This window comes from Nicotiana tabacum, chromosome 12, assembly GCF_000715075.1.
Source record: "Nicotiana tabacum cultivar K326 chromosome 12, ASM71507v2, whole genome shotgun sequence".
NCBI classification, from domain to species: Eukaryota; Viridiplantae; Streptophyta; class Magnoliopsida; order Solanales; family Solanaceae; genus Nicotiana; species Nicotiana tabacum.
Window position 1 is genome coordinate 72,631,391 of NC_134091.1, and position 15,437 is coordinate 72,646,827.

Below are 15,437 nucleotides of genomic sequence, written 5' to 3' on the forward strand. Positions count from 1 at the left end.
CAAGTTTGGTTCATTTTATGCCACCACCCACTTAATCACTTGATTAAATGGCAATTTGCTGCCAAGATTTTGACATCCCACGTGGAAGTGTTGTCCCCCTAATATTTATCCAAATCTTTCTTAGAATTAGCATGTCACGTTGGACCTTGTAGTATTCCAGAGAATCTTGACGTTGGACATTATCACTTCTCTTTTATTGAAGTAGGAATACTATTTTGCTTAGTCTTAGAAAAGTCATATACCTTACTAATAGATAGACCAAGCATTCTTACGTGTAACCAATATATCCCTTTTGTCTTATGACTCATTTTGTGTATTTTGCCACCTTTTCACTCAAATGCAAGAGTCATCATATGTATCTCCATGTGGCTGCCACATTTTGGATCATTAATCTTATCCAAAGACTTTAATTAATCCACCACTAATTATTAATTAACTAGGTAATGTCCCATTACCCAATAATTAACCAATTACCCACATAATTAAGAATTATTTTCACTTACTTAAAATGCTACTCACTTTTCACATACCTTATACACCTTACTATCATGGCCATGTGGTACCTTATATGGCACTAGTTCATAAATACCGAGTATTTTAGCTCGGGCCGTATTATATCTCAACATGTCAAACTTGGACGAAAATTCATTTTCATTGACTTGCTTCCCTTCTCACCTTCACGAATTTACTCATCACTTGTTTGAAATAGCATAATGCTTATAATCTCAAAATAATCCCATTTCCGAACTTACGTTGGTTAACTTACAACGAAACTTTAACATACGAAAATGCGGGATGTAACATCATTCCCCCCCCTGGAACACTCGTCCTTGAATGTTGACTGATGCACTTATCATTTTGATAACTTATGCCTTCCGAATACTTTAGTACTCTCTTTGCCATCTAGGCAACTGTTCTGTGAATAATTCCAAAGGCCAGGGCATTCTCACCTGTAGGTCTTTCTCATAGCACAACCTGTGGTCGGAATTCTTCCAATATCGTAACTCTTGCTACCTTCTGTCATGCAGCCTGTATGACTTTTTCCTTATATATACGCCTATGCGACTCTTCCCTCCAGCTGTTAGCCAATCTCTAGGCCTTACTTTGTAAACATATACATAGCTTGACAAGATGTCCCTCTGGTCATTTATAGGTATACTGAAGTTCTTCGCTCGGTACTTTATTTAACTTACGAATATTGCTATACCTTATTTCGCAGATCCTTTATCCATCCGTATGACTTTACTGAATCTAGGTAGGTCATACTATACCATAACTCTTACTTCGATTTATCGTTACTGAGGTCTGCTACCGAACTCAAGGTTACTTTCGTTGCTTCTTATCATAGATGTATAAATCAATGTCCTTTAACACTTCTTCATTACTGTTCATCTTAAGACTGATGGCCTAATCTCATCTCATACTTTGTAACTTGTATCCATCCATTGTTGATTCACCTCAATGTTGATCTGCAATCTACCACTTGAAGACTTGAAACTTTTTATGTAATACATTGTTGCTAGGGCCCACGTCTCATCGGGGAACATCTGAAATGATTAGACTGATCCACCTAGGGCGATGCCATACTTCCATAACCGTATTTTATAGCATCCCAATGTGACTCACCTTACATGGGTATTTTAATCCTGTACAATTCATGAAATCCTCTTCAAGTCATTACTCAATCGAAGGCCCAAACTTCATCCGTTATCTATCATAATTACATCCTTATTCTATTACCAGGGCAGCATTCCATCTCTTCTAAACGCTATTAGTATTAGACTCCTTTGAGTTCACTCTAGCTATACTGAACTTTCTATAACTTAGAGAAACCATAAACTCTCTTGTTTTCATGGGCTTAATCCCGAAGACTTATCCATTTTCGTCACCTTCTCACTTGCCCTTTTCTTATCCTTACTCTTATCTTTCTAAAACATTATCGCTCTACCATACTTTATCATGCGATTTACACATATCCATTTATACTACTCGCAACCTTCTTTCAACTTGCTTGCACCATAGATTTTCTTGTGTCATTCTGGAACATCAAGCGAGACATCGCATCGTTTCTAACTCTTCTTTACTCTTTTAACTAGATTTCTCGATACCTAGAAACCATAGGTTGGGAGATATGCCACTGACTATGCCGCTATCATTCCTGGATACTGAATCCCAACACTTCTAGCCTTCTATCTGAAGTTATAGATTATTCACAACCTTCTTCACCTGAGTATCTCATACGTTATTCACCTTTACCATACTTACCTTAAAATCTCGCATCACATCTTCTATTTCTTTCATGACCTCCCTTCCATATAGGTATGATTCACATCCACAACTTGAAGCTCTATTATAATACTTGTAAAGGTGCATACACAATCCGGTGGGAGCTTCACACTGACTTCTTATGAGGCTTGTACTTCTTCTAACTGGCTTTATCGTAAAGCCGTTATAGAATATGGTTGTTGTACTATCTCTCTTGTGCCTCTGGTATTAGAGTAAGTCTGCAATGTTCTTGATCATGATTCCTATAATTTCTGGGTTTAATAATCAGACTCCGGATTCATATGGTTGATGTAACTCTTTAGTTTCCTCTTTCTTCTGATCAACCTTCATGTAGGCTTGAGCTATCTTCCGATCTGCTGCTCCTGGTATTAGTTATTACTTTAGCCTTTCATGGGTGCTATAGAATATCCATGATACAATCTTCTAACAGTTCAATCCTTTGTTTATACCTTGAGCTCAATTCTTTCTTTTAACTTATATCAGAATCTTCTACGGATGTATGAATGTCAGTATATATGTAGCATGGATAATATTCCAAAATTGTAAGCGTGTTCATGATGTAACTAACTCTGGATCACTGATAGAATAATTCCTTTCATTCCTTCTCAGCTTTCTTTAAACGTAGGCAATTACTTTTCCTGGTCTTTCTACCCCCCTTGTTGCGTGCATACTTAACTTATCTTAGTGCCCATACATATTGGAATTCCATACCATTCATATGATCTTGAATATCACTTCTGATTTTTTTTTTATTTCCTGTCCGTTAGTCACGATAGGTGCCACTTTCTTATGGGGTGCATACAACGTTGTTGTGAGACTGTTCTTATAAGATCACTTCCTCTTTAGGTCACTGAGCTTAGGTTGAAGCCTTCTCCCTTATTTCCTCAGCTAGTCTTTCTTTGTAGTACTTAGGGAGAACCCTTAACTCTTATAAAGCAGTGAGCTTATTACGGACCTTTTGATGTCCTTCCTTGCCTATAATTATCCGTAGTTGCTTACCTCCATGCCCTTGTGCTTGTAGGGTTGCTTCTGAACTGATACTTTGAGTGTCTTCCCAGTGGCACTCTCTTTTATCCCCATAACATTCATACGGTACCTTTACCTACCCCGATTTTTATTTGAGTATATCTCAAGTATTATAACGATATTAGTGCTAGGCTGAATTCTCCATGTTGGGGTTTACTATATTTATCTTGCATGATTTGCTGATTTGTCTGTAACCTCTTGTCTAGTTATGACTAGGCTCTTCCTGAATCAACTACTAACTACTCGTTGGCCCATTCTTATGTCCATATTCCGCGTAATCTTTCTCGGGTTATTTCCTTTGTCTTAACTTACCTCACGTACTGGCTCCTTATCTATCAATAACATCCCGGGAAGGAACCCTTACTTCTTTTTCTTGACGTCGTGCTTACATAATATTCTGGAATCATAGCATATCTGTAACATTTGAATACGTGCAATCTTATCCCTTTCTCATTTTTATTGCATTCTTCCTTTATCATTCCATAGTTACTAGATCCACTTAATTCTGACTTAATTCCACACCATTCCATATTACCCCCTTTAGGGGACTAGTAAGAGTTGGAGCTACGACGACCTGCCTATAGATGTTTTTCCTCTTCATCTTTGGCATCCTTTCACATCATCTATGACCCTTACTCGCCTTGCGGTAATCCTTCTATACCAAGGTTAACAAAATTCCTTACTCGCGATGGTGACACGTAGTGTAACTGGCACATACAGTCCCTTAAGCTTAACTTTGCTCATATTGCTTACTTTAGGGAAGCGTCTCCCTGAATGACCATTCTCTGAATTCATCATGGATCTTCTTCTGTTGTCTATTCTATTATTGTCGGAATGCAATCTGAAATTCTCATGATGCTGACTATTATCGAATTACTCAATTCCTAATTCATGTTTAGTTTATTTTGTTCACCAATCCATACTGATTTCTATTACTTTGGGTCTAACTTTTCCTTCTGTTAATCACGTTAGAGTCGCGAACTTATGAGGATGTGACTGTATGGCCTATACTCTTTTGTTGTCTTAAGGCCCATCACCTCTCGTCTCTTTCTTCATTTGATTATAGATTTTGTAACACTCTACCGTTTCCATCCACTTATCATTTTGGGTTACTCTAACCCCAGTCGGATCTTGCTATCCTATCCTTCTCTTAAACCATATCCGTTAGCTCCCATAGAGCATGACTGAGATAAGTGTGGCCGATTGTACATACATCTATAACTGTTGAAGGTAATTCAAAATGCTTATATCTCCCTTCCTGAATGGTAAATAATGATAATCATTATTAACTGGGTACCTCGTACCCTTCTTCACCTCGCTTCTTTTTCTTGCTGCAACTCGTGTCTAACTTTCGATTCTGTTATTCCTTTTTATCGTAAGAGTGGATAAGTATTCTTTCCTAAAATCTCCTTATCAAGAACCGTACACCTTTTAGTACACGCATGATGTGCCGAAGACCTCTCATTTACTCATCATAAGCAAGATGCAAAATCGAGTTCCTCTAACTCAACACTTCCACAGCTATATCTCTTATCGATCGTCTTTCTGAATGTAGGCATCGTCTTATTATGAATAAAATAGAAGTTCAGAATTTGAATTCTTATAAGTGATCTCTACCACATGATCTAGAGTAAGAAGAAAGAGTGACAGTCCAAAATGCCATGTAGCCTCCAGCTTATAAGGGTGGTGCACGACACACCCATAAACAAGACTCTACTACACACGGCTTGTAGACTCCCTAGGACAGAACTGCTCTAATACCACTTTTGTCACGACCCAAACCGATGGGACGCGACGGGCACCCGGTACCTTACTCAACCGAGTACCAACGTAGCATATATTTCTTATAACATCATCATATACATGTGACATACGGGCCTAATAGGCCAACATGATCATTTATAAACTCAAAACATAGGCCGACAAGGCCATACAATCTTTTACGTACATGACATCTGTCTACAAGCCTCTAAGAATACATAATCTTCATAAGGGTTGGGACAGAGTCCCGCCATACTAAACAACACACGTCTAAATTATACTAACCAAACAAGCAACTCCGGAGCAAATGGAGTGCACCAACATCTTCCGCTGAGCTGATCGCCTACTTGGAAGACTCTCGACCTATCTATCGAGACCTGCGGGCATGAAACGCAGCGTCCCCAGGTAGGGACGTCAGTACAAATAATGTACCAAGTATGTAAGGAATGAAAATCGGTAAATAATAGACATGAGAGAAACATGGAGTAAAAGACTCGACATGTACGTCTGCAAAGCTCTGTGAATCGTTTCATTTTTATAATGTCATGCATATGTGTACAAATGTCATACCATGCATAGGTATATGCGTTCATAACATCATCAAGCCTCTGAGGGCATCCCATCACATCATTTTGGCCACTGTGGGCAAATCATCAACATATACCAGCTGATCAGGTGGTGGTGCGTATATAACGCCATAACCTTTTCCATATCCCATATATATATATATATATATATATATATATATATATATATATATATATATATATATATATATATATATATATATATATACACACACACACACACACACACACACACACACACACACACGCATGAAATGCATATGAAATACGTTAATAAAATCTCTCGGTACGTCATAAGACTATTATGCCTCTGATTAATATCATGAAATAAACTTTACCAACTTACGTATTTTTGAAACCTATGAACAGATGATAAAATAATATGACACGTGGGGAATCAAGAACATAAGCATCTCTAATATTTTTATGAATAGAGTCATGTATGGAAATTGTGCATTTTCTCATTTTGTTTGTGTCGTATGGATCATGCCAAAAGAAATAAGGGATAGCTTTAACATACCTGGAATAGGGAAAAATCCGTATGATATTCTTGGAAAAGGTTGCACCGTGCTTCCTTAGAATTGCATCTTTCGCATAATCGGATCTTGTATGAATTTTTCGAAGCAATTTCACGTTTCCATCTCTTGCGTTCTTGGTCACTACTGGATTCGGTCTTGATTACAGGATATCATATTTTGGCTTGAAAGAATCATTAATCCTTGGAGTGCTTTTTGATGCATAACTCACGCATCCAACTCTCAAGATTGGAAAATATACTTATTCCCCATAGTTGGTCCAGCAAAATGAGTCCAATATTCAAGTTTGGTTCATTTTATGCCACCACCCACTTAATCACTTGATTAAATGGCAATTTGCTGCCAAGATTTTTACATCCCACGTGGAAGTGTTGTCTCCCTAATATTGATCCAAATCTTTCTTAGAATTAGCATATCACGTTTGACCTTGTAGTATTCCAGAGAATCTTCATGTCGGACATTATCACTTCTCAAGTAGGAATACTGTGTTGCTTAGTATTAGAAAAGTCATATACCTTACTAATAGATAGACCAAGCATTCTTACGTGTAACCAATATATCCCTTTTGTCTTATGACTCATTTTGTGTATTTTTCCACCTTTTCACTCAAATGCAAGAGTTATCATATGTATCTCCATGTGGCTGCCACATTTTGGATCATTAATCTTATCCAAAGACTTTAATTAATCCACCACTAATTATTTATTAACTAGGTAATGTCCCATTATCCAATAATTAACCAATTACCCACATAATTAAGAATTATTTCCACTTACTTAAAATGCTACTCACTTTTCACATACCTTATACACCTTTACTATCATGGCCATGTGGTACCTTATATGGCACTAGTTCATAAATATCGAGGATCTTAGCTCGGGCTGTATTTTATCTCAACATGTCAAACTTGGACGAAAATTCATTTTCATTGACTTGCTTCCCTTCTCACCTTCACGAATTTACACATCACTTGTTTGAAATAGCATAATGCTTATAATCTCAAAATAATCCCATTTCCAAACTTACATCGGTTAACTTACGACGAAACTTTAACATACAAAAATGTGGGATGTAACACTTTGCATGTTTAGTTGAAGTTATTTTTCTCTCCATTTCTTATTCATTGTTTAACCGTTGAGTTCCTATACTTGAAGTTGTTGTTTATTGGAATATTCTTGAGGTTGAATTTGGTGTTGAAGTTATAAAGGTCGTGATTCACATTGAGGCAAAGTTGTAAATTTGTTGAAATATCATTCTTGTTGAGTTATTTACTTTCCGTTGCTATTATTGAGACTCTTGTACATATTATGGTTGAGCCATGAGCTATTTATTGTGGAAACGCTATCATTGTTGATTTCTTTAGCAAGTTGTGGTTTCGGGCACTTGAGGTGCGTTTTGTGTTATGTTGTGATATTGATACGCATGCAGAGGTATAAGTATTGGGGGTTGAAATGCATGCGGTGAGATAAGGTGGGCTTGATACGCATGTTTCTAGTAGGGGAAATACTTGAAGCCACGTGGTGTGATAAGGTGGGCTAAAACGCGGGAATCTATTTCAGGGAAAATGATTTTCAAAACTAAATGCAAGGCTCCCGTGGTGATATAAGGAAAGATTTTGATTTGTTTTTGTGATTCTTGTTGATCCCTCGATAGTGATTCTTGTTGATACCTTTCTATTTCATCACTTGTGTTTTGGTTGCATTATTTTCTTAGCACATTATTCATTGTTTTCTTCCGTGATGTCTTAATTGCCTTAGTTCAGTGGGGCTATTCTGGATATATTTCTTCATTGTTTATCATTATCACACTATCATATACCTATTTAGTTTCTCATTCATTCTAATAGGGTCTTCACCTAACCTCGTCATTACTATACCGAGGTTAGGCTTGATACTTACTAGGTACCATTGTGGTGTACTAATGCTACGCTTCTGTATATATGTTTGTGCAAATCCAGGTACCTCTTACCAGCCTAGGCACCAGTGAGTCGTGCTCGGATTTGGAGACTTCAAGGCATACCTGCCGGTGTTCGCAGGCCTCGGAGTCACCCTCTATCTAGTTCTATTTCACATTTATTTAAAGATACGGTTGTAAGGGATGTTCAGTATACTCTTGTAGAGCTTGTGACTTGGGTATCACCAGATTTTGGCAGTTTTGTTCTGTTGAGTTGCAAGGTTAGTTAATTTGAAATTTTTATCATTATCTCAGTTAAATTTTGCATGTATGTTAGGCTTACCTAGTCTTAGAGACTAGGTGTCATCATGACATTCTACAGAGGGAAATTGGGGTCGTGAAAACATTCCCCCAAAAGTGAAAACTGGGGTAGAGGTTACAATGGTTCGGCCATGGTTTCGTCTGAAAGGTTTCAAAGTTGCAATTCAATCCAAATTCGTTTTATCCAAATCCTTTTCAAGTCATTCTGATCAATCGACGAGAATGTTTAAGAATTGGAGGATATGGTTACTTGGATCTGATGCAACCAAATGAGAGAAATAAAATGAGAGAGTCCTATTGGTGAAAATCCTCATGGTCACTGTAGGGCGATGGTGAGTAGAGAAAATAAAATGAGAGTCTTTTTAGTGAAAACCCGCAAAGCGCACTTTAAGGTGATGGCGAGAAGAGAAATAAGAGAGGTCATCTAGTGAAAACCCGTAAAGGGTTCTGTTGATCGAAAAAAGGATCCACGCAGCCATGACATCAATATAGTACTGGGCAAGGTTTCTCAGTTTCAAGGCAAACGTTGTGATGAGTTTCTGAGAGTCGAACGGTTTACACAGATCAGGCATCCAGTCCAAAAGGCATGTCATATTCATTGAAGTTCGGATGTACACCTAGATAAGTCCGTCTTTCTGTTCACCGAAAGGGACACCTATTATTTTAACTCATTCTCTATTCCATTATTTGTTTTTCTTTGAATCCCCTTCGGTATATCTTTGTTCCAAAATAAGGCAAAGAAGAGACGACAAGACCGATTATAGGGCCCTCATTTTAAGCGAGCTGATATCAAAAGGCACTCAGCATCGACAAAGGCATCGAGTCGATCTCGACTTGCCATGATTGGCGGATGCTCTTAAATTATTAACCTTGGAAGAAATAAGTCAAAAGTGAAATGCCCACAAAGTCAAAGTAAAGTTGGAAATGTTAAGTCTCACGCGACTAACGGTCTTGGCAAAGTATGAAAAGCCAAAGGTTCCCCAATGCTCTGAAATTGAAAACATTGGAAGAAAAAAGTCAAAAGTGAAAAGCCCACAAAGGAAAAATAAAGTTTGAAAAGGTTAAGTCCCCTTGTGCGACCAACCACCATGACAAATATTTGAAAAACAAAAGGTTCCCAAGGCCAGAAGTGCAATTGGAATTCAAAAAATAACTAGTTGCAGTTGAAATCATCATCAAAGAAGATGGGTCGAAATCAAGTGATTGAAACACTCAAGGCCACAAAATCAACCACTGTTTTAAACTGATGATTATTCTTTCTACAAAAATAGAAAAAAGGTGCAACTCAAAAACAACCTCACAAGAAGCAGGTACCACTAAAAGGAAATCGTGCGGAGACTAAAAACAGCTTTGATACAGCAAAACTCTCAAAAAGGGAAGTCTTCTCAAAATTCTTTCCCGCATTTTACTCACTATATAAAATAAAAAAAAGATAAAAATTCAAAAGCTCCTATGACCAGATTGACCGAGAAGGGTGCTCCTTTCAGATGGTCCGAGGAGTGTGAGGCGAGCTTTCAAAAGCTCAGGATTGCTTTGACTACAACCCGAATGTTGGTGTTGCCTACAGGCTATGGATATTATACTGTGTATTTGTGATATGTCACACGTTGGCCTTGGCGCGGTGTTAATGCAAGATGGTAAGATGATCGCCTACGCGTCTCGGCAGTTGAAAACTCACGAGAAGAATTATCTGGTACATGACTTGGAGTTGGTAGCCATTTTTCATGCATTGAAGATCTGGCGGTATTATTTGTACAGTGTCCCTTGTGAGGTCTTTACCGACCACTAGAGTCTACAACATCTGTTCAAACAGAAAGATCTTAACTTGCGGCATCGGAGGTGGTTAGAATTGCTTAAGGACTATGATATAATCATTTTATATCATCCCGGGAAGGCAAATGTGGTGGCCGATGCCTTGAGCTGAAAGGCAGAGAGTTTGGGTAGTTTAGCATATCTACCGGCAGCGGAGAGGCCACTAGCATTAGATGTTCAGACCTTAGCCAATCAGTTTGTTAGATTGGATGTTTTGGAGCCCAGTCGAGTTTTTGTCTGCATGGTTTCTCGGTCTTCTCTATATGATCGTATTAGAGAGTGTCAGTATGACGACCCCCATTTGCTTGTCCTTAAGTACACGGTTCAGCACGACGATGCCAATGAGGTTACTATTGGAAATAACAGTGTGTTGCATATGCAGGGCCGGTTATGTGTGCCCAATGTGGATGGTTTGTGTGAGTTTATTCTTCAGGAGGCCCACGGTTCATGGTATTCCATACATTCGAGTGCCACTAAGATGTATCAGGATTTGAGGCAGCACTATTGGTGGAGGAGAATGGCAAAAGACATAGTGGAGTATGTATCTCGGTACCTAAATTGTCAGCAAGTGAAGTATGAGCATCAGCGGCCGAGTGGTTTGCTTCAGCGACTTGAGATTCCCAAGTGGAAATGGGAGCGTGTCAACATGGACTTCGTTGTTGGGCTCCCACAGACTCAGAAGAAATTTGACGTGGTGTGGGTGATTGTGGAGAGGTTGACCAAGTTGGCTCTTTTCTTTCCGGTAGTGACTACCTATTTTTCAGAGCAGCTGGCTTAGGTTTATATCCGCAAGATTGTCCGACTTCATGGCGTACATGTATCCATCATCTCTGACTCGGGTACACAGTTCACATCGCATTTTTGGAGAGCTGTACAGTGTGAGCTAGGTACATAGGTTGAGTTGAGTATAGCATTTCACCCTCAGACGGATAGACAGTCCGAGCACACTATTCAGATAAATGGAGGATATGCTTCATGCATGCGTTATGGATTTTAGAGGCTCTTGGGATTAGTTCTTGCTGTTTGTGGAGTTTTCCCACAACAACAGTTACCAATCGAGTATTCAGATGCTCCTTGTGAGGCCCTATATGGGAGACATTGACGTTATCTAGTTTGGTGGTTTGAGCCAGGAGAGGCTAAGTTATTAGGGACAGATTTGGTTCGAGATGCTTTCGAGAAGGTCAAGATGATCCAGGATCAGCTTCATACAACCCAATCAAGATAGAAGAGCTATGCGGATCGGAAGGTTCGCGATGTTGCATTCATGGTTGGAGAGCGATTCATGCTATGGGTTTCACCCATGAAGGGTGTGATGAAGTTCGGGAAGAAGGGCAAGTTGAGCTTTTTGAGATCCTTGAAAGGATTGGGGAGGTGGCCTACAAGCTTTCTTTACCACCTAGTTTATCTATGATTCATCTGGTGTTCCATGTTTCTATGCTATAGAAGTATTTATGATGATCCATCTCATATTTTTGACTTCAGCGCAGCCCAATTGATCGAGGATTTGACTTATATTGAGGATACTCTGGCTATCTTGGACAGACAGGTCCGGAAGTTGAGATCAAAGAATATTGCTTCAGTGAAGGTTCAATGGAGGGGTAATCCTGTCGAGGAGGCGACTTGGGAGACCGAGCACGACATGCGGAGTCGTTATCCTCATATATTTACCACTTGAGGTATGCCCTTATGCACGTTCGAGGATGAACATTTGTTTTAAAATAGGGAGAATGTAATGATTAGATCGGTCGTTTTATGTAATTGCGCCCTATTTCCCCTTTTCATGCTTCACACATATGTATTTATGATTTTATGACTTGCGGGGTTGGTTAGTTTTGTTCCGGGAAGCTTTCGGGTTGATTTGGACCCTTTGATTCTTGACTTAGAAGTTTAAATTAGAAATGTTTATCAAACTTAGACTTTTATGAAAACAACATCGGAACCGTATTTTTGATGGCTCCGATAGCTCCGAATGGTAATTTCGGACTTGGACGTATGCCCAAAATTGATTTTTGGGAGTCAATAGGTTGATTTGTCGAAATTTTACAATTTGAAGTTGAAAAGTTTGACCGTAGGTTGAGTTTTATCTATCGAGCTCGGAATTTGATTTTGGGACTTGGAATAGGTCCGTTATTGTATTTAGAACTTGTCTGCAAAAATTTGGTGTCGTTTGGAGTTGATTTGATAGGATTCAGACATTTAGTTGTAATTTTAGAAATTCTTGAACTTTACTTTGAAATTCATGCATTTTAGTGTTTGATTCGTAGTTTTAAATGTTATTTTTGTGTTTTGATTGCGCGAGTGAGTTCGTATGATGTTTTTAGACTTGTGTGGAGGTTTGGTTTTGAGCCCCGAGGGCTCGGATGAGTTTCAAAAATGTTTCTGAGTGTTTTGGATTGAAATTGTAGAATATGGTGTGCTGATACTTCTGGTATCGCATTTCCCAACACCAGATTCACAATTGCGAGCTTAGCAGGGGGGCCTCAAGTGTCGCAATTGTGATGCCAAGCTCATAATTGCGAAGTGGTCTGGGATTTTGGGTAGTTCGCATTTGCGACTAATATGTCGCTTTTATGAGGGCAATAGGGTTCGCAATTGTGAACCCATCTTCGCATTTGCGAAGAGCTTCCCTGGCCTGTCAGTGCCACAATTGCGAGAATTTCTTCGCAATTGCGAGGGTTCGCAATTGTGATAACTGCAGCTGAACATAAGGGCTGAAAGTCAGGATCATCTCTCATTTTTGAACCCTAGACTCGGTAGGAGGCGATTTGGAGAGGGAAGTTTCACCTACAAACTTTGGGTAAGTGATTCTAAACTAATTCAAATCATATTCCTCCAACATGTCTTGGATATTAACATCAAAATCATGTGAATCAAAGTGAAAATTTGTGAAACTTTATCAAGTTTTTGAAAAATAAGAAATTGAGTTTTGAGAGTCGATTTGGACTCAGATTTTGAAACTTATCACATATACATACTTGTGGGGTCATAGGTAGTCGGAATCTACCATTGGACCCAGGTTTTGACTAGGCAGGTCCAGGGTTAACTTTTTAGGAAAAATGTAAAGATCTCAACTTTATCTATTGTAATTGATTTCCCTAGCATTGTTTGATGATATTAAGTCGATTTTGGTTAGATTTGAGCCGTGTGGAGGCAAATTTTAGGGGAAAAGCAATTTTCGATAGTTGAATTGGCCTGGTTGAGGTAAGTGTCTTGCCTAACTTTGCATGTGGAACTACCTCTTAGGATCGGTATTGATTGATTCATTTGTGCTATGTGAAAGCCGTGTACGCAAGGTGACGAGTGGGTACACGGGTTGTACGTGGTATTTGACCAGTTTAGGCTACTTAGACTCTTTCCATGCTTTTATTGAATTGTAGTATCATTTTCTAAATTCTCATAATTAATCTATTCCTACTTGAGTTAGTCTATCCTTACATGCCTTAAATGATTTCGTTAACACTTGTTCTACATCCTAATTGATAAATTGTTCTCCTGCTTTAGTTGAACTTTTTGCCTCTATTATTGTTACATGTTATCTCATCCGTTGTTGATTATCATTATTTGAAGTTATTGTTCATGTTATCTCTTCCATTATTGATTGTCATTACTTGAAGTTATTGTTCATGTTATCTCTTTCCTGGTTGATTTCCATTATTTGAAGCCATTGTTAAACCTATCTCTTCCCTTGTGAGTTATTCTTATTTAATAACGTGGTTATACATTATCTCTCATTGTTGAGTTTTTGGTGTTGAAGTTGTGAAATCCATTATCACGTTGAGGCGAAATTGTTATTGTTGAAACATCTTCCTTGTTGAGCATTTTACATTCATTGTTGTTGTAGATATTCTTGTACACGTTGTTGTGGAGCCGTGGGCTATTGTTGTGAAAATAGTGATATTGTTGATTGCTGGCAAGTTGTGATATATGGGCCCTTGTGGTGCGAGTTGTTATTGTAATGTGATATTGACGCGCATGCGGCAGTATAAGGCTTGGGGTTAATGTGCATGCGGCGGTATAAGGTGGGACTTATGTGCATGTTGCTTGTAGGGGAATTATGTGAAGCCACGCGGCGTCATAAGGTGAGCTAAAGTGCGTGTAGCTTTTTCGGGAAAACTATTTTCAAAACCTATTTCAAATGTAAGGCTCACGCGGCCGTATAAGGAAAGATTGTGATTGAAAATGAGAAATGTGAATACGAGCCAGTACCTCGGTTGCGATTCTTGATTTATACGAGGCGGTACCTCGGTGGTGATTCTTATTGAACACGAGGAGGTACCTTGTTGTGATTTTTGTTGTTTATCTCATGTTGCAAAGAGCTTTGGCGGGAACGTTTCTTGTTGTTTTATTCTTCCTTGTTCTAGCAGTTGTTGTCCGTATATGATCATTTTGGTTCTCTTCAGCTGCTTCTTTTATGTTATTTCGATGTTTAATTTCCGGTATTAGTTCATGCTATTATCTTGTTTCATATCAGTTATTTCTCCGCTTTCCATTATTATTCGCTCTTATGGTTTCATTTTGTTTATTTATATCCTAGTAGGTGTCTTGACCTGGCCTCGTCACTACTCTATCGAGGTTAGGCTTGATACTTATTGGGTACCCTTGTAGGGTACTCATACTATGCTTCTGCATAATTTTTTTGCAGATCCAGGTACGTCTGCCTGTGCCGGACGCTAGAATTGATTTGAGTTGCTGCTTTGGAAACATCAAGGTATACCTACTCCACGTCTGCATGCCTCAGAGTCACCTTCCCTTATTCTTATTTACTGTTGTATTTTCTTTCAGACAGTGATGTACTAGACACTTTAGCTTACTGTATAGAGTTTATGACTCTGTTCCACCATTCTTGGGGAGTGTTTGGTTGAGATTCTGTTATTCCGGAAGTTTATATGAGTTTATCAGATTGGTTTTTAGCATTTTGTTAATTATATTTGTTCAGTTGTTATCAAATGTTAGGCTTACCTACTCGTAGAGACTAGTTGCCATCACGATATCCTACGGAGGAAAATTAGGGTCATGACAATGCGGAATGCTTTAGGCACATTTTATTTACACGTAGAGACTATTATCGTGATTATTTACACGTTCGTGTGACATAATTATGACCCCAAAATAAAATCAAGGTTCGCGTTCGCGCGACTTTAGCCAAACAATCTTAAATAATTAAGTGTTATTGAATGTAGACACGTAAGCGTGATATGATTTTGGCACAATAAAC